The sequence below is a fragment of the Oxyura jamaicensis genome, chromosome 12, assembly GCF_011077185.1.
Source record: "Oxyura jamaicensis isolate SHBP4307 breed ruddy duck chromosome 12, BPBGC_Ojam_1.0, whole genome shotgun sequence".
Lineage (NCBI taxonomy): Eukaryota > Metazoa > Chordata > Aves > Anseriformes > Anatidae > Oxyura > Oxyura jamaicensis.
The window spans coordinates 11,878,001-11,897,156 of NC_048904.1; the positions used below are offsets into that span (position 1 = coordinate 11,878,001).

General features: G+C 43.1%; 1 long non-coding RNA gene across 4 annotated transcripts; it reads right to left on the bottom strand.

The window, feature by feature from the left end:
* Positions 1-371: 371 nt before the first annotated feature.
* Positions 372-18,662, bottom strand: LOC118173456. 4 transcript variants are annotated; one of them, XR_004754207.1, is made up of 5 exons: positions 18,528-18,662; positions 18,097-18,195; positions 15,607-15,726; positions 6,201-13,666; positions 372-2,994 (listed from the first exon to the last, which is right to left on the bottom strand). It is a non-coding gene; the product is annotated as an uncharacterized LOC118173456 (long non-coding RNA). The 4 variants fall into 4 exon arrangements; XR_004754206.1 differs by having other exon boundaries at positions 18,285-18,617; XR_004754205.1 differs by having other exon boundaries at positions 6,201-11,663; positions 12,820-13,666; positions 18,097-18,617.
* Between the last annotated feature and the right edge of the window lie 494 nt (positions 18,663-19,156).

Sequence of the window (19,156 nt, forward strand, 5' to 3'; positions counted from 1 at the left end):
AAAAAATGTCTCCGTTCAAAGAAACCTAATCTTTCTTACAGGGGTGCTGTAGACTATCCCTTTTTACCAAAGGAAACCTGATAGCCATGTGTTTCAATTTAGATTCAAGATACCACAAAGCCTCTCCATCCGCCTGCACTGTCTGCTCACAGCAGCTTTCCCTTTATCAGATCCCACATATACATGCTGTAGGACCCCAAAAGTTGCAGTGCTTTTGAATCCTTTTTATTTAGTCTGCTTCCTATCTGTGTTCTACACGTGTTCCTGTTGAGCTGCCTCAAACAGCTCATGGCACTTCTCAGCTGCTGTGCGTTTAGGGATTTCAAAGGCCTTCCTGGCCCTAGTGAAGGAGAGAGATGTTTCGTGGCTTCTTCATCAGGTCAAACTCTGGAGGAAAAAGCAGGGAAGAACTTGTTCCACTGCCTTCATTGTATATATTGACAAATTGAGGTTTACACATGGCAACGTTTTGACCCAGTAATAAGGAAGTAACCTAGAAAATACCCAGGAAATTCTCCAAGTGCAATAAAATAATAAAGTTCAAGTCTGAGTCTTCATCCCAAGAGCTGTCTGCAGGACCTCCCCATACTTGTTGGGTGGACACAGAGCTGGATTTGTCACTTAATGCTATTTGGAAAGATCAATTTTAAAAATAGCCCGTTGGGTGAGTTTATGAGGAAAGGCAATTGCTCCTGTGCTGGGAGGTTTGTTTTGGATGGGCTCTGGGTTGCTGTCTGACGTGGTGCATGGCGTTATGTGCAGCGCGGGTGAAGGCAGGTGTGGCTGCGGCCTGCGCTGCCTGGGCCCTGCCGCGGCTTGTCGGGAGGCTTGTTGCCCTTCCTATCCGCTTCTCTCTGTGGTCTCTTTCTGACACAACACCAGCTGTAAGCAGTGGTTCTGTTATGTAATTCATTTAGTGAAAACTCGCTCGTAAAGTTTATGGTCCCGCTCTCCCTGAGACATCCCAAGCGATGGGACCGGACCGGATGGGAGAAGGAAAATTTCCCCAGGCAAAAGGAATACTTATCTGCTGGGGCCTGCTATTGAAAAACGGATCTCTGCTCACATAAGCAGGAAAAAGACATTGAGGCTTATTTGTGTTTCTGCCCCTGAGCACAAAGGGGCTAGAAAGCAGGCGTCTCCCACCGATTGTGTGTTCCTCCTGCTTGGAGATGTAATCGGAGTTCACATACTGTGCCACAGCCTTTCCTCAGCTCCAGGGGTTGGGGCTGGGAAGGGTGTGCAGGGGTAGAGGACCTTCAGACTGGGGACAAGGGTGGGTCTGGCCACAGCACATCTCTCCCCCCTCTGAGGTGCAGCTCGCTGCTAGCAGCAATGTTCACAGGGGAGGGAAGAAAACAGTCACCCTGCTCACTCAATCCCAACTCACCAACTAGAGAAATAGGCTCTCTGTAAACAGTACAAATGAAACGGATGTTTCACTCTGCTACTGATAAGTTTATCAGCAAAGCCAACGTGCACTTCAGACCCCTAGGAAAATACAGAAGTTGAGGGTCCTCAGCTAACCCCCACCTTACCACACCCTGGGTGTCAGTGTTTATGCTTTGGAACATGCCAGTCATTGCTCCAGTCACTGTGACACCAAGGCTGGGACATTGTCACTGTAACCCCAAGGCCCAATCTTACCTGGGCTGTAGCTGTCATAAGTGCTATCACAGCGTATGGAAAGGGACTCTGCAAAGGGGAAGATGAGAGCAGTTGCTGGTGGGGAGCACCGTAGCAAAGCTGTGCTGGATTTGGGGTGTGATGTGAGGCAGTGGCCTCTCCAGCTGGTATTGTCCGTGAATAGACCATTGTCCTTTGCAAGGAAGGAAAGAAAACCCTGCCTCATCTGTAGGGGCACGGAGCCAGTATTGCCTCACCCAGGGCTCACCCTCCAGCTTGGAAGTCTCACAGCTCCCAAATGCCTCACCCACATTGCCTCAAGCTCCTGCTCTAGCATCCTGTTACACACAGGGCGTTTTGACCAGCTGGATTTTGTTCCCTGCAAGTGAGTGGCTGGGAAGTAGGTGTGTTCCACAGAGCTTATAATAGAAAGCTTGCTTTGACCTCCATGATAGAGAGATTAGCACCATTCCAGAATGATATAGTACATGTTTTTTTTAAGAGTCCAAAGGTAATTCCTGTTTACAGAACTACTATCTGCAGAACTGAAAGAGCCTCGTAGCATTTAAGCTAGGGCAGCGGCTGTCACACCACGGAGATTCCTTCCCCGCTGCTTCTTTTTCAGGTGGACTTTTGCTCTGCTGAGGGAGAACTTGAAACGCCCTATGGCTGGCTGAGCTGGGCTGTTGTGGTTGTGCAAAATCACACTGCTTGTCTCTGAGATGAGAGAATGAGGAAATTCTTACACCTATCCCTGCTCTCCACCATGTACCATCTGCTCTATTTTATGAGGATGCCAGTCTTACCAAAGGTCATTTGGAAACCACACCAGAGCCTCTCTGAGGTGATTCTTTACATCTTGGACTTTTTGAAGTTTATTTTAGAAAGTCTTTGGCCACATGAAGTTTGCTAATCCTTTTAAAGAAAAATTGTCATTGACAGTAAAGATCTATTTGCATCAATCTATGACTTCCTTTGGTTATTCAGCTCTGCAGATGCAGTCTTAAATGCTTTTATCCACAGTGGTCCTGCCTGCTAGTCCTGGTTATATCTCATGCCCAGCACTGTTGCCAATATCAGTGTACAGACACCAAGAACAAGGCCTGGGGTTCTGCTGCCACCAACCCTGCTTTTTCAAGAAGTATGAAAGACTGAAAGCACACTGAACAAGGACCACGTCAATCTGCTAATCAGCCTTTGCATTTTTAGGAAGGCAGAAAGTACAAAATCTACCTTTCTGTGTAGATATATTCTTGCATCTATGAGGAGTTTCATGTAAGTCAGTCATCTAACCCTTGGTGAGCCAGTGGAAAGTCAGAAGTGGCATCAGCCTGGAGATCCCTGTCCAGCACATTTACTGGTGCAGTCCTGGAGAGAAAACACGCAAAGGTCATAAACCCAATGGAGTAAATTCATAATTTCACTGGTGGTTGGATTTACCCAACTCTGCTGTATTATCACTTGCCTTCCACACATTCCTCTGAATTTTATTCACCACTGCTTGACTGATACCCTGTTGAAAATGTTTGTATTTCTCCAAACAGAAACACCTGATCAGAGTTACATCCCTTTAGTGAAAAAGGCACATTGCAAGGGATGAAAATTTAAGGTGCTTTTTGGAAAAGTAGCCTTCAATAAACTTTTGTGTTTTCTTTAATAATTATATAGTCTGACACTCAGTGGCCCATGGTTGCCCCTCTATGTTGGCACATATTTAGCTCAGTATTAGCTATTACCTTCTAGAAAGACAGTTGCATTCATACATGAGAAGGTATATGAACATGGAAATCCAGCACCTAGTATATTAACAGCAGATAATAATTCTAACGATTTCTTAATAATTCCTAACTAGTTTCCTTCAGCTCTCCCTGAAGGAAAGAGAGGGACACACTTAGCGTACACAAAGCTGTTTTATTTACTCCAGAAAGATTGTGAGATCATGCTGCTAGTTGATGAGGCACCTTCCTTCCCCTCTCTACTTCTTGTTTTCTCTCTGTATCTAGGCCCTCTGAGCTCGGAAATGATTTACATGTCCTTTGCAAACTACAGCTATCCTTTTCTCTCTGCCATGCTCTTTTTTTTTTTTGCACAATCCTTCTGCTGTGCTTCATCCTGTTGACTTCAACACTCTCCCACCAACGCACAAAACTGATGATGGTGCAAATCACCACTGCATTTGTTGGTACCTACAATAATATGATACAGCTGCTGTCTGCTGTCCTGGGATTTTCCAAGGGCTCCTGCGGCTGAGCAGGTTGCAGACTGATTGAGACATGTTTGGTGGTTCAGCCAGGTTTGCCACAAGGGGGGGTGAAGAACAGAAACCAGCTGTGGAAATTTACTGACTCTGAAGATCTCATGACTTCTTGCTAAATCTGAAAATTCCCAGTAAAACAAGAACAATTTTGTTTCTAAACCTCCTGTGCTGCCTTTCATCATTCTGTGATTACCTGAATATTGCACGGTCAGTGGCATTTTTTGTCAGTTATGGAAAACAGTCCATCATTTGCTGAAAGGGCAGAAGATAAGGGATTCATTGGTGAAGACACTAGTTGCTGGTACAAAGAACTTCCACACAGATGGTGAATTAAATATATATATATTCAACAAATTAGCAAACAGTGTGCCAACTTTTCTGAAATATATGCACATTAGGAGTATGAGTGGGAGCAAATAAGGTTGTGAGGAATCTTTCTGCAGCTTCTGTTTTCAAACAGTGATCTTGCAAAGAAGTCTTTTTCTTGCCTCTTTTTTAAAGGTAAATATGTGCGAATCTCTTTAAATCATCTGAAGTGGATCATGGTTATGACTAAGAGATAAGGAGGGATTTGTCTGTCTGACAAACTTCCCCTCTGTTTTCAGAGAAGACTGGTATTTTCAGAAGCAGTGAAATACCGCTCAGTGCAAAAAGCAGGGCATATTGTAAATTGGAGATCTGCCAGCTCATGGGCTGAGCAAAAGCTGTTGAAATGCAAGATGCTTCAAGGCTCTGCTCTGTTTCCTGTGCTAGAAAAGCCCCTGGTGATGTCTCTAAGTAAAGGTTTCAGTCTCCAGTCCACAGGAGATCAATGTAATGCCTACTACAAAGTCAATAGGAATTTTCCATTAGTACAGTCAATTGTTCTTAGTCATCTTTATACTAGACCATATCATCTGCCCATCAGAATTAATCGTGCTTATTTAAAAAAAATGAGGGAGGGAGAGTGGAAGAAGCCAGGAGTATTAAAACCAGAGAAAAATGCCTTGAGTCTGGCTTATGCCTCTGGGCAGGGCATAAAATGAATCTGAAATAATGTAATTTCTAAACAAGCCATGGCTAGAAGTAGAAACAGCAACAGTGACAAGAGACGACCAATGGAGTCACTGGCACCACTGGAGGTGACAGCCAGCAGCGCCTGCAAAGCTCATTCCGGGCATGGTGCAAGGCCTTGATACCGCCAGTAATGCTGTGCAGGCCCGTTTTGCTTTAATATTATTGATAAGGCTAAAAGCAACTAGCTCACACACAGCTGTGCTGAAGACATGCAGACCAGGAGATCTGCCTACTTTGGACTGCTTTTAGACTTGGGGATGAAAGGAGAAATAAGCTGTTTGTATTCCATGTGGCACCCGCTATAGTGAGGCCCTTTTTCTCAGCCTTTATTGAAATACCGATGTATTGGAATACCAAGTTATATACTAACAAAACTAGCAATTTAAGGTGGGAGCAGGACATTTACAGGTAGGTAATTAGCTAATTAGATAATGATAATCCCTTGCTATGCACAGGAAAAAAATTTGTACAGTACAGCATTTAGGGCAAGATGCAACATATTGAACATTGACATATTGAAATTTCTCTGGATCTGTCTAGGAAAGGGTAAAGGAGATGATCCCAAAGACTCCAAAGAAAATTATTAAAAACAAATTAAGATCAGAAAATGAAACCCATAGAGAAAAGCAGACACACTAAAGGCAGCAAGACTGCAGCCCTGTACGTCATATAAAATGAATGCAATTCACCATGCTGAATTGTTCATGCTCAGACCATATATGTTCAGTTCTTGACAAAGTAATCTCTTTGCAAAGCTACATAATGCAGCAGAGTCAGCTATGAATGAGTTATAAACAAAGAAGCTATTCAGCTGTCAAAGCAATTTTCAGCTATATTAAAACAGAAAAGGATGGGATGGATTCTGCAGAGCTCTCTGCTGCGTGCTGTCCCGTGAAGGCGGTGGCATCGCATGTGTGTAAACCATGCAGGGAGAGGGAGTGTGTGCGTGCACGGGCGGCTGCCCACGCAAACACATGTATACACACGTGCACGGGATAATCGCCTGTTGCCTTTCTGAGCTCACATTATACATTGCAAAATGCTTATTTAAATTGCATTTTTACTCTTAGGGATGTCACCGAGTTCTGGCCATGGCGATGACGTGCTCGGTTTCCATAGAAACCAATGTACTTTGGAGGGGGGAAAGCAGAAGGAGACTGAGAAAAGCAGAAAAATTGAGCAGAAAAATTGAGCAGAATAAGGGAAGTGTGTGGTGTGAACAGATCGTTTGGGTACTGGGGATGCTAACAAAGTGACTTACCTTGTCAGCAGGGAGACACCTTATTCGTGGGTATGTCACTTCAGGATATTGACAGCAGTTCAAATTTATGCCAGTTAAATGAACACACCATCCTATTGCTCCATATATACTAACCACCATTAGGTGGACTGAATCTGGATTAGAGAGGCCAGGCTTCCAGTGGGATTTCTGCTGACACATGACTTTTGCTGTTTGCTCTGTCTCTGGTGTCATTAGCAGGTGTTTCCTATCTTCATCCCCAGACTGGGGAAGGAGGCAGGGCCTGGGAAACTACAGATTTCAACTAAGGTTCAATGAAATACCTGTCAAGTCTCCCATAAAAAAGCTGTGTATGATCTGTACCTCCCAAGGGGTAGGCGGGGCAGGGAGAGGCATGCTGCAGCTATTTTATGATTTTTTCCTTCTTAAAACAGCCAACTTGCCATTGAATCATTTAATCACTAATTAAAAATCCTGGATAAAACAAGCTGTCTACAGCTTTCTGGCAAACATCCCACTGACTTTGGTAGGGCCAAGATTTTACCCTTTCCTTGACTGCAGAGCTTGTTTGTTGTCACTTCTTTTTCTTTAGCTGGTCTATGTGTTTTATGCCAGATTTTTTTTCTCTTAGCTACTTAGATTCTTTTCTTTTTCTCAAATATTATCTCATTTTAGTTCCAGAAAATAGGGCTTTAACACAGTCACCCCAACAGGTAGTCCATGACCAGGCTAGCTGTGTTTTGCTCACATCCTTTCTGCTGTGGTCTAGGAGAGGACAAGGAGTTCTTACAGAGGGCTTTAAGAATTCCAGCACCTAAAGACTTCATTGAGTACCTCAGTGGTCAGGCACCTAGATTTGCAGGTCCTTGTTGCCAGGGCTATTTGCTGCTTCTGGGAGTCCCTCAGCTGGTATCTGACCCACTGGGAAGATGATGGACTGCTGCAGCCTGGATCACCCAGCCATTTCATCTACCAGGGCTGAATGCTGGGAGGAGAAACAGTCTTATATATAAGAATGCTGTTGGTTACCAAGTGAAATTCCTATTCTGTCTGTGAATATACTTTGGTACATTTTTTTCCTGTCTTACCTTTTTGTATTTACCAGTCATATTTTCTGTAATTTAGTTTTCAGAGCCTACATTAGAAGAGACCTACTCCATTTCTGCCTGGAGCTGAATAACTCTTAAGATGCACCCCTGCTGTCACCCCCGCTGGCTGGTTGCTTTAAGGTAGGGATGTGCCAACAAACCCTGCTTCCAGAAGGCTTTCTGGCAGAGTGCAGTTGAGTTTCTGCTGTGTTCTTCATGAGAAGCTACTGTTGGTCACACAGGGCTCATGTACAAGGGACTTGAGCCAACTCAAGTTGCCAGGACCTACTAGTGCATTCTTAAAAGCTTAGGGCACCAGAGTACAAAAAGAGAGCCAACACCCTAATCCCTTACCAACACACTGGGTGACAAAACCCACAGCAGTTACCTGTTATGTTGACGTGATTCAAGCCCATACTCGTCAATTTATCTTTATTCACCCAAATCCATATCTAACCCCCAGTGCTGACAGGTAAGAGTCTTGTTTGATGGCTCATCAACAAATTATACAAGTAAAACAAAATTAAGTGAAGGAAGATACCACTTTGCTGATTAGCTCTTACCTTGGTTGTTTTCCTTAGCTCTAAACTTTGAATTTTACAAGTTATATGTTACGAAAAGAAGGTTTGTAAACTATGTGCTTTGTAGGTAATATAGGTTTTTTTCCTCTAGGGAATCCATCAGTGTGGATGCTTACTATGTATTTATGAGACCCCTTGCAGATCTTTAAGGTTGGCTCTCACAGGTTTATTCTCTTGGACTTCTTATTGTTAACATTTATTCTTTTAACGGCAAGTTCTCATAACTATGCAGAGGGCTTAGTTCAAACTTCAGGCAACTCTCACATTACTTTATTTGCTACTGGGCTTCATGCTGGACTTAGCAAGACTTCATCCAGCCCTTTCTCTAGTGTGAGTTGCAATGCTGTGGAGGTGGGGGCGAGCAGAGAAAATTGCTTTTGACTTTAATGTTCTATATTAGTCAGTGTTGTGTTTTGCTTGTTCCAGAGGCTGTGTATTATCTTTGATAGTATGTCATTCTATGCAGCAATGCTGAGCAAAAGAGAGACAGAGCATCTCTTACACATGCTACCGCTGATTCACTGCATGTATTTCCTGTGAGAATACCTCAGTCACGTCAAAGCTGCTCATTTCTAGATAGCAACCAATTTGTAAACACTAGATATCATGTGACAAGTTTGAAGGCCAGATCAAGAAGGTAACGTTCAAGGGTGATGTCTGCACAAAAAAATAAACTTCTGGAAGCCACTGTAACTTCATGCTTGAGTGAGGAGGATTTGCATGACTGTAAGCTCAGGACTAGGTTTTTCCTGTTATTCAAGTACCAGGATGAACAAGAAAGGTTAAAAACAAAGCAAGAAAGCAAACAAACAAAAAAATAATTCTGTGCAACCCAAATGTACTGCTTATCATCATGTCGTACCAAAACAAAATTTGTAATGTACTTTGCCTTGAACAAACAATGGGATTTGCCAGAGTCATCAATGTAGTGTTGGTTTTCATCCTCTCTAGTTTCTAGTTTGCTGTTTCCTTACTTACCTTCCCAGGCTTTGGAATTTTCATCCTAATTTTCCTCTTTTGCTTTTAATGAAATAGCAAGCTTAGCTTTAGAGTATTCTCCCACGCTAGAGGATTTAAAATTCCTAAATGAAAGTCAGAAGGAGAAGATGATAGTTGGTCTGATTTCCTTAGAAATTTTATAGCTGGAGTATTTATAATAATAAGGCTTCGTTGCTGGAACCTTTGAATGCCAACAGTCTGAAAGAGGTATCTGAACCAGCAGGTTCTGAGAATATTTCCTAGATAGAAACCCAGGAGGAAGAAGAGGACTAGGGGAACAAAAGCCATGTAATCGTATGACTGAGTATGTAATTTTCAGCAAAAGAATTTCTTTTTGAATTTAGTATTTTTTTTTCTTTTGATAAATTGTTTCTGTAGAAAGTGAAGTTATTCAGTCTCTGTACTGTTCCAAATTTTAGGCTTTTGGTTTTCTTGATGTGGTTATTTTTTTTGACATCACTTAGTGGTGATGAGTTTGTGTTCATGTCGTGTGATTGGATGGCTTGGTCATGCTTAATGACTTCAGCCTAATAAGCTACATTTGACTCAGAAAAGTATCATTCACTTGCTGGAAAGAGAGCCCGCCTCATTAATCAGTCAGTGAAATTTACTTCTCATCAAAAGGTTTTGTCATGGTAGGATTCAACAAGACTTAAATGGTACATGATACTTCTTCATGTTTGTTTTACGGGGCTGAATCCCGCACATAGCATGTCTTTTTTTGAGTATGACAGCCATGAGCAAATTTCCACAGTGATTCTCAAAAATAACTGAAATTGGATGCAAGGGAAGATCTGTCTGATGATCATCCAACATAGTCATAAATATTTTCTCATTTTTTCTTTTAGTGTTTGTCAGCTCTCCCTACTTTCACTCTATTCTTTTATATCTTCTTGGCTTTGTGTTTTGGTTATGCCTGTTCTTGTTCTCAAAACTAATTTTAGAATTTACGGGAGATGGTCTTGAGTATTGATGAATCCATGTAAACTAATGCAGACATATAAAGTGTTAGCCTTTTTTACAGGGGTTGTTTTCTCCTATTAAGTAAGAGAGAAGATCTGGATAGATCAGAGGTATGCTTTATGATCAGTCAATCTGTATAGTCGAGCCAAGCTACCTTAAAGAATGATTCATGCTGTGATGTGCCACTTGAGACTTGGCCTGAGTTCTTACTGGATAATGGTTGCCTTTACATGATGATGGTGAGATGTTTCCCTACTCCTAAAATAATCTGGGATATATTCATTGATTGCTTTTTGTTGTTGTTGAAAAATTAGAATTTTCCATAAAATGTTAGAGTTTTCCACCAGCTATCTCCTTCTTCAAAATCTTTGTGCCATCTCCCACAGCATTACCTCACAAGTATCTGGCAGTTAGATTAAAATCAGGTTGCAGTATAGTTTGTTTTGTATGAACATTTGTAAGTCAGCTGTTTACAGGAGTTTCCCTGAACAAAGCCTGTGAGTTACATATCATTTGTCATCAGGAGTTTGTTGTTGTTAACGAATTGCCAGACAGAGCCTTGTTCTCTTTCCATAATACTAAAATTAATCTTGGTTATAATGGAATCCTGGTACAAAATGCATCATTTTGCATTGGCAAATCATGTGCTTGGCATCAGCAATATTTACATTTACACTGTTTTTGAACTGCAGTGTGTGCTGGAAGGTAGAGTGAAATATTTCCTAGATGGCCAGATTATTTCTAAGAAAAAAATGTATCCTGGTGCAGAAATTCAGAAACCTTCTGTTTCAGAGGAGGCTTCACGGTCAACACAATTACAGTGTTTTTTTTCTAGATGTCCATGGCCCTTCTTACTTTGCCTTCACACAGGTTATACCTTGATTTCACAGCTTTCCAAATTTCTATTGCACAGGCAGCTGCATGAGCTACCTTTCTTTGTGCTGCTGCTTTGACTTGTTAATATCCATCCATGTTCTCTGTGCAAAAGAAAAAGTGTCAGAAGTCACTTCTGGTTATCTCATCACACTCTGATGCTCACGATCTTAGCTCAAATCGCTAAATAAATATAAATAATAATTATATATATCACATTTCTTCATAAGTATATGTTGTTTCCACTTTTCCTACGTTCCTGGGGCTTGAGCAAGGGGAAATCAGAAAACACTGAGAGAATGTTAGGATACATGAAAAAACTTGCAGAGACCTTGATTCCAGGAAGGAGATACACACATACTGATAAACAATTCCTTATCTAAGAAATACTCAAGAAAGTGTTTCTTAAATAAGAGTGCTTCTCTGAAACTGAGCATTTGGTTGTGTGGTGGTTTTTCGGTATTTCAACACCCTGCTGATAGTGTTGTGAAATTCTTGCTGGGCCTTAGCCAATTAACTGAATAAACTTTTACTTGCTTAATGATTTTATAACTCTTCTATAGGAGATAAAGTTGCCATTTTTTCATTTGATTTCTCTCCTGCATTTTGTGTAAGAATACTATCTAATCTTACAGAAATTACAAGTCTTTGAGACTTAAGTTCTTGCAAAGTTATTAAATACATCAATCAGAACACGTTTGGACTCTTAACAATGTTCCCATAATGTTTTTCTGTGATATTTTTAGTATTATTACAGATAGCTACTGTTGTATTATTAAATACATTCAGTTCTCTTATATGCTGTAGTGTAATTTTCCACTTCACTTCCCCTATACTTACATGTATTCATACACCTTCCAATTAAGGTCGTCTTTCATTGCTTTGCAGTGTCACACTTCAGAGAAGAACTGAGATCTTCCAAATCTGAACCCCATAAACTGTCTGCAGAACAGTCCTTCTTTCTAACGGTCAGCCAGCCCCTAGAATTCAACAGAAAGGTTATGATCAGAAGTATGATAATGTCACCAAAGACATCAAATTAATGAGTAGGTCTTTGTAATTACAAAAGGATTGAATAGGAACAAAAAAGATTCCCTACAAACTGGAGATTTTATCACTCTGTTTGTTGGTAGTATATTTCATATTTTCAAGCATTCAAGTAATGTATACAAAATTGGAAGCATGAGAAAAGGTATAGAAATCATATCTGGAGGCTACCTTAGCAGAGAGAGAATAGGAGAATTCTCATTCAGTGCAGATAAAATAAATTTCTGTCCACGGGGCATAGGCATTGAGAGGAAAATAACTTTTATGAAACCAAGGGCTGTAACAGCCTAATTTTGTTCTCTGGACCCAGGTAAATTTCATCCTAACATAATAAATAAATACATAATATAAAGTGCAATGCCATTTCCTGATTCATTATCTTGTTAGACCCCAAATAAACATAAATCATGCTGGAATTGCAATAACACAGAGTTAGTACATATAGAGGGAATTACATCCAGCTACTAAATATGAAAAAAATGTACCAAAAGCAAATGATTTAGAGGAGAATGAAATTCTCCTTTAGACTCAGCGATGATCGTGTTACGTCCTTCCAGGGAAGATGGCCCTTCTCATCTGCAAATATTTTTTACATATTTTCTTTCTTAAGCAAAATAATAATAAAAAATCTGCTGGTGTGTATAAACAAATTTATGATATTTTACTACACGCTGTCATTCTGTAAGCTGAAAAGCAACAAATCAGAATGTTCAGCAAAGTCATTTAAATCACTATGCAATAATATATAATCATATTAGCTACATATGTATAGGTAATAGTATAAAGCTGTTTTCTCTGTTCTTTGTGTTCTGCATCACCTGAAAATGTTTCTTGAGGCTCAGAAGCTGCCTGGAGCCCATATACGTCAAGTGTTGTAGGAACGGGAGAAGGAATAACAACAGCAGCAAACAATGTAATTATTGATACAATTATTGTTGCTGCTATTATTGTGAACGTTTGCTGTAACACCCACTATGCGGCTGGTGATTTTTGGACACTTCAGTGCTTTCCCTTCACTCCACAGAGTCCATAATCCAAGGACAGAAATTGGGGAAGAAAACATCAATAAGCAATTTATGGAAAACTTACCCCCAAATCAGCAAGCTCCCTTACAGCAGTAGAAGCACACCTGTAGCAGGATTTATATGGAGGGGACTTAACAGATGAGCAATGGGTGGCTGGACAGGGTTTAGGGTTTGGACCATGGTGTGGTGGCCTTGGAGGTTGTGGACACCAGTGAAATGCAAGGCTGGAGGCAGGTAGCTTGAAGCCTCTTAGGGCACGACCGTGCCAGCACTGAGCACGTGAGGACATGGAGTAAGCACCAGGGCTTTGAGGGTGGTGCTGGAGGCCAGAATTTGCTCCATGCAGGTTGGGAGGCTGGTTGAGGAATTAAAAAAATTAGCATGGGAAGTTCTTTGTGAGCCTTTGTCAGTAGAGAAATGCTCTGAGGAGACAGTAGTGGGACAACATTGGTGTAAATCCATGTGGTTGCATAGATTTCAGCGATGCCCAGCTGAGAATTTGGCTAGCAGTTAACAAATCCCCTGTGTTTCGCACATTTGAGTACAAAACAACTTTTCTTTCAGACTATAGTGTAATCGTGAGTCATTAGCCTCTGCTTGATGACAATCCAGCTACTTTGTCAAGGCACTGAAATAAAACTGTGTATCTCAGGTGACTTAGCTGTGCAACATGGAAAAAACAATACCCTCTATGTCATGGACAGTGCCTTGCACATTTTGGTGCCACAGCCTGAGCTTCTCCCCAGAAAGGGCAGATCCATAAAACAGCTCCTCACTCAGCCTTCAATCTCATTTAAGTCCCCCAAACAGATTCAGGCGTATTGTGCTAACAGGGTGATTTTCACACTTGATGGTCACATCTAGAAAGAATGACTGTGATGACCGTGTTGAGTTACAGGAGGGCTCACACACTGAAGATGAAGACAAGAAATAAACGGCCAATACCTCTTTAAGAATCCACAAGAGCAAAGCAATAAAAAAAAAAAAGAAATACAATAACTCAGATAATAAAAACATTATCTTACAGATTTCATACAAACTTTGCCTTAGGGAGGCCACCTGGTTTGTGCTTTACTGACACAGCTGTTCGGACTTTTTTTTCCTTTGCTACATAAAAACTAGAGGAATCTGAACAGCTGTTTGGGTTAATTTTTTTTAATGCCTTCAGTGAGTAAAAATAAGGGCAAGTGACATGAATAAATGATGTGAGATTGCCCCCAAAGATGCTTTAAAAACTTTCCAGAATATTTCCTGGACCTCATCCACAGTGAATAAAGTTCTGTTGTCCAGAAGGAGCTGAGCCAGAAGGGACATTTCTACTCGTGTCTGACCAGGTGTAGCATTACCTGTCCAGCATCTCATCATGTAGCAAAGACTCAGATAGGGGCAAATTGGCAAACGCAGTTATATTGGAATCAGCCCAAGGTAAACCCACTGATTTCACTGAAGTCACTTAGAATTTCCATAACTGAAACTAAAAAACAAAAACTAATTTTGCTTAAAACCATCTGTAATTTGTTCCGTTGCCCTTCAGGGATATATTCCTCATTTTGAAGGGAGATAGTGAACAGAATTGGTCAGGATGCCTGAATAGACATCATTCCCAAAGAAAAATGACATTTTTGCTATTTTCAAAATCAGTGTTGCAGGGGGAAAGAGCTGGTGCTGATTAGTGCTGCCCCTCCTGACACAAAGCACACTAATAATGTACCGGCAGATTGAAAATGGGTCCGGTTTAAGTGGGTGATGGAATGAAGTAAGTGGGAGTCGCTTTGCTTTTTGTTGCCCAGTGCTTCACACACCTCTAGCGGCAACCCTCTTTGTTGCCAAGACAACCCTGAAGAAATACGAAATCCAGAACAATACCCCGTGCACGAGAAGCCTCGTATTCTTTAGTGCACACGTTCGTTTTGAATGTCAAGAGAAACACTGCCCTCCAGATCATCCCAGGTAAGTCCAGGTAAAGGTATAGGTGATGTCTGTGAGATGATAATGACTTGCATTTGTAGATTGTCTTTTGTCCTAACGGCTCCCAAAGCTTGAGGGGATGGCACTGAGAGCCTGATCAATGTTATTTCTGCAGTGCAGCATTACCTGCAGCCGCCCAGGCAGTACCAGGAGGGTTCCTGAGGGCTCTTGTGAAAATATGCCACGGCTGGGGCACTGACTGCTCTCCCCAGCCTGTGCTGCATGTGCAGGTGTCTGCAGTGAGCAGTGAACACCAGGCTGTGATGATCTGCCTTTGCAGTGGTTTCTAAAGGTTTCTCAGGCAGCTGAATACAAGTTAGTGCAGCCATAAAGGTCTTCTTGAATACTAACAGGGACTGGACCAAACTGTGCTTGGTCTCCAGGTCAAAGGAAATGTACGCATGACTTGAGCCTCCTTACTTAAGGTCTTGGCTCAATGCAGGACAGTGGAAGGTCTAGAGCTTTGGGGTTTTTAATGCTTATTTATTTTATCTCCAGATTGTCTTTGAGCTTCCCATTTTATTCTGAAATACTGCTTTTGCCACATTTGAAGTTCATTTTGACCTCCTCTCTAGGAATGGCTGTGCTAGGTGGAAGTAATCACCAGTCAGCCAAAGCTCTTTGATAAACAGAGCAGCAGCATTTGGAGCAGGGAGCAGTGGATTCTGCATAGACAGAGACTCGGGGGTTTTAACTTGAGACTGGCACTAGGTTAGTCCTATAGGCTGAGCTCCGAAACTGTGCCACACATGAACCGTAGCACGGTAAGTCAGGGTATCACTTCCATAGCACGCTCCTGATCTAGGCTAAAACTCGGATGTAAATTAGCATTTTAGGAGGAGAGGATCAAACTACCCAGTTCTGAAATGGGAATGTTGCATACTTGACCGTCATGGTGAGGAGCTCCAAAGCAGAGCTGGTTCTTCTTTGCTTAGTCCATCAGCGTGCCCAGAGCTTCAGCTTTCCTTTATGTGACGGTCTCTCCCTGGCTGTGGGAGGAGTCCTAAAAATGAGATGTGGGGCTGTACTTCAAGCAACAACCCTGGAAGCAACAGTTCTGCTCTTGTTTGCATGAAGTACAAAGGCTACAACATATTGAGAACCATCTCACCTACATCCTACTGGAAGCTACATCCCGTTGGTTTCGGGTGAGGCATCCCTGAGCTCAAGCCACTGTCTGCTCCCATTTTAACACCTTATAAACAAATTGAAAACTCCTTGCAGCTCAGGAACAAAGGAGGCATGTGAAAGAACTGCAATTTCATAAACTGTTGAGTGGGAGTTGGAGCTATTATAGAACATCCCGTTCCAAAAGGAAACAAATGACAGTCTGACGCTGCCGGGGAATAGTGACGTATGTGGCTGTGGTGTGAGTCAGTCCGTGCGAGATTCAGATACGGGCCTAGGGGGAAAACATTTGTGGCAGCAGGACCAATCACATGCTCATAGATGGAATTACCTCAGCTCATTTTTCATTTGGGTATTAATATATTTGCTGCACTTCTTGAGCAAAAGGCAAATAGCAGCACAGACAAAAAGGCACGTGTAGGGGCCGTTCTATCTGTCTCTTCTTGCAGCCTCCTGCTTCCCACCCACACTCCTGCACAGACAGAGATAATGTATCATGAGCCTTTTGGTATATCACTGTTCAGTAAAATGGAATGGAATGTGTTATTGTTGTTGTTGTTGTTATTTGTGTTCTCTGGAATCCCAGAGTATTCCCATTGAAAAGGCACAGGCCCATGAATGGAACAACTAAGTGAATTACTAGGGAAACATTTTGTTTATCTCCAAAGTGGTGTCTCGCTTTTTAATAACTTACAGCTCAGTTGAATGCTTGTGTTCATTTAAAAATGAAAACTGAAGCCTAAGGATCCTTTTAAGGCCCTAAAGGAGTCTGTAGAGCTAATTCTCTGGTATGTGGGGGATGTGTAACGATGCATAAATTGTGAAATGAATTGGCTGTTTACTGGAAAGTTACAGTGATCTCGTGGATAATGTCAGTCTAAGATAAGAACCCCTCAAGAAACCTTGAGGACAAGGAAGCTTTAGTAGTAATACTACCTTGAGGTGTTCCCATCCTCGACTTTTTTCCCATCATTTTGCTCCAGCACAGCCCTCTTCCAGTTGTGCTTAAGTAACTCTTTGTGTGACTCTGCAGCAAACCATATTAGGAACTGATGGGAATTAAAAACCATGACAAAACACCCTGTAAAATAGGAAGGATCTTGTTTTCTTTCTTTCTCTCTCTCTCTCTCTCTCTTTTTTTTTTTTTTTTCCCAATTCATTTCATTTAGCTCAATTCCCTGATCAGCATGGCCCCAAGGAACAACTGCACAGGCCAACTGCTGAAAGGCCCAAATGTTTTGTGGCAGAGAGAGGGGAAACGCTGGCTGGGGCTGATGGTGGGAACTCCGTGACAGTGCCGCCACCAAAATCTGCAAATCGGTAAACCGTAGCGGGTGAAGCGTTACTTCATTCAGCAGCAAAACAGAACAGCTGCTGTGTGTTTCCAGAAAGAACAAATAAGGGGGATGTTGTTTGGCTACAGACTGTGTCTTTGCCAGGGTTGGAGGACACAATGGGGGATGCATTTGGGTTCAGGCGAGTGAAGTCTCGTGGACAAAAAAGGCCTCAGAAGGCCATAGCAGCCATCAGGTATTTCCCAGCTCTGATGCTGGAATCTCAAAAACGTATTTTACCTTTTCATGGAGGTTCAGTCAAGTCTAAAGCAGAACTGCAGGCTGGAATTGTATTCTAACCCACAAACAGGACCAAAAAAGTGGGCCCAGATCAGCGTTTCAGAACAAAAGCAGAACTCTCCTCACAGGAACTGAGAAGTTTGGTTTGTGCCTCTCTATCTGTAATTGCCTCATTGCTTTACTTATGTTTTAAAGCAACGTTAGACTGAGGGAGCTCACCCAGCACGCTTCATCACCAGACATGCAGAAGGCTTTGCTGGTCTAGCTCAAAGCGAGTTCATGGGTGGGCAAACCGCTCTGGGACAGCTCTGATGTCCAGCAACACTAGCAGAAGCAAATGGGTAAAAAAAAAAAAAAAAAAAAAAAAAAAAGCCTCATTACAAATTTTGCCTGTAGCAAAGATCTGTCAAAGCAGGGTGGCTGCTTCTGCAGCTGAGGCCTGAAGCCTGCGCAGCTCATATCTCCCCAAAACGGCAAGCCCAGAGCCGGGCAAGCTCCCCAGCTCATCATTATCTGCAGCATCCTTCCTTCCCCCTCCTCTGCCCTGGCATGGGCACCCTCCCCTCTTATCACTGAGGTGGCAATATTTTGTTTGCACAGCTGACAGCTCTCGAACTGCCTCTATGTGACCGTCAAGGTCACAAAGTCATTTGATCCCTTGACCGAAATACCTGTAGTAGCCTCTGGTCAGAGCTACACGATGCACTGCTGCCGGCGTAGCTTGCGATGCTGAAGGGCTAGTTTTCTGGCGGCACTACAAAGCAGCTTTCCTGGAAAAGGGAATGGTTTGCCAGTATTGCAGGACGGTAATTTCATGCCCATAAAGAGCTCTTATTGTAGTCTTGAAATCCAGCCGCACCCTCTCTGTCCTGGCCTCAGGTGTCGTGCCAGCCCCACGGAAGGACGAGGTGTCAGCAGCGTGTGCCGGCACCATGGGCCGCCTGCCTCGGGCAGCAAGCAAGTCTTTTGCATGCTTCAGCCCTGGGGAGGCCAGGAGAGGGGCTGCCTGCTAGCAGGTGTGAAAACCAGCCCTGCTGCGGCTGCTCTTCCTGCAGCTTGCTTTCCATCAACCCTCCCTGCCGAGTGGTCCTGGCCCTCGTACCCGGCACAAAGCTCCAAACAACCCCCGGCGGGCTGGGCCCCGCCGAGGGGCTGATGTCACCGTCCCGCAGCCCGCTGGCATGAGTCACGTCGGGCTGCCGCCAGGCGCGGGGGAACACAGAGGGCTCTTCATGGGCCCCGAGAAGGCAGGAGCCGCGTGGGAGGGCATTGCTGCAGGAGGGGATGAGGCAAAGGTGCTGGAATGACCCGGAGTGCTGGGGAGGGGGGGACCGCACCTCGGCCCCCGGCACCCAGGTTTGGAAGGAGGTCACCTCCTGTTTGGATTTCTTCCCTTGTGTTGTTTTGGACAATTCTGCACTTGTTTCAAGAAAGGATCGGGTGGGGTAGGAATGGTTTTATTTTAGAGGAGTTCCCTGTGACTAGAGCTGCCTGAATTAGTCAGGAGCAGGGGAGGGTAGTACGTGTCCAGAATCGGTGCACAGGCAGGGAGCCCAGGCTCCCAGACAGCACGAACAGCCATGGCTGAGGCACGTCCCAGCATTTAGGCACCTTTCTGGGGTGTCCCACTGCCCCTAGCCTGTGGATGGCTGTTTTGTGTCAGCGAAGTGTTGCAGCATTGACGAGCACCAGGGCAGCGTTTTTTTAGCAAGGACAAGTTGACACAAATTA